Genomic DNA, 1,087 nt, shown 5'->3' with positions numbered 1-1,087 from the left:
AGGAAAGCCAAAGAGACATTACTATCAACGGCCATCGAAACGATTTCACAATATTCAAAAAATTCACTGGCCACGTCTTAAAAAACCCATTCTCAAGAAGCACACCAGCTGGTCAATGCCCAGTTTGCAGAAGGCTACGGATAACAGTGGAAGCCCAAAATCCATCTGCAGGGTCCTCAGGTGGATTCAGACTTTGATGAATCCCCTCTGACCATAGTCGAGGAATGTGAATAGGCCAAAGTTGATTATGGCAGATGAAGTTTGGTTAACATGTCATACCCTCTCATTTGATCTCCCAGGATAGGTAAATCGATAGAGAGAGAGTAACTGGATTAATAGTTTCTTGGGGTTGAGGGGCTCTGGAGAGCCAATAACAACAGGTACAAGAAAGAAGAAACGTTCCCAAACTGATTGCAGCGATGACTGCACAACTCCCTTCAACATTCTTAAACTATTGCATGATGTGAATTATGTCAGTAGACCGTGAAGCCCAATGAAAGAAGAAAAAGGGGGTCAATGATCTGCTGTCATTACTCCGAATTCAGTCTTTCCATCAAGACGGCAGCCTGCACCAGGGCTTTGGCGTCTCTGAGCGGCCAGTGAGCTCTGCTACTCCCCGGTGGTCAAGTCCTTCCAGAGGTAACTGGAAAGAGAGGCCTGGTGATCGAAAACCAGCCATTGCCACCTGGGGCCAGTCACCCAGAGTCTCAACTCCATGCCAAGCGCTTATTTATTTTGTAAAGACCAGTAATTCCCCAGTCTGAGTCACAGCCTCGCACCTTTCCCCTCTTCTGGTCACCCCGCCTTTCAGAATCTCGATCAGCCATCAGGAGTACTATTTTATTTCCTTCTCTCAATGATGGAGAATGTTTCCCAGCTGGCAGAGCAGACAGATGTTTATGCCGGCTCTCCTCATCGGCTGCAGCTCAGAGCCGACCTCATTCCCTACAATCCCCGTCTGTATCCACTCACAGCACCTGTGGGGGGAGGTCAGATGCTTACAGGCATCCTCCCTGAAGGCAATCACTGCCAGACTGCTGTCTGGGCCCCACCACAGGCCTGCTCCCTGCTGCTGGGGACAATAGAC

Source organism: Echinops telfairi, unplaced genomic scaffold (genome assembly GCF_000313985.2).
Source record: "Echinops telfairi isolate 266 unplaced genomic scaffold, ASM31398v2 ScPeMD7_7469;HRSCAF=8507_1, whole genome shotgun sequence".
In the NCBI taxonomy this organism is placed as follows: domain Eukaryota; kingdom Metazoa; phylum Chordata; class Mammalia; order Afrosoricida; family Tenrecidae; genus Echinops; species Echinops telfairi.
This window is presented reverse-complemented; position numbering follows the sequence as displayed.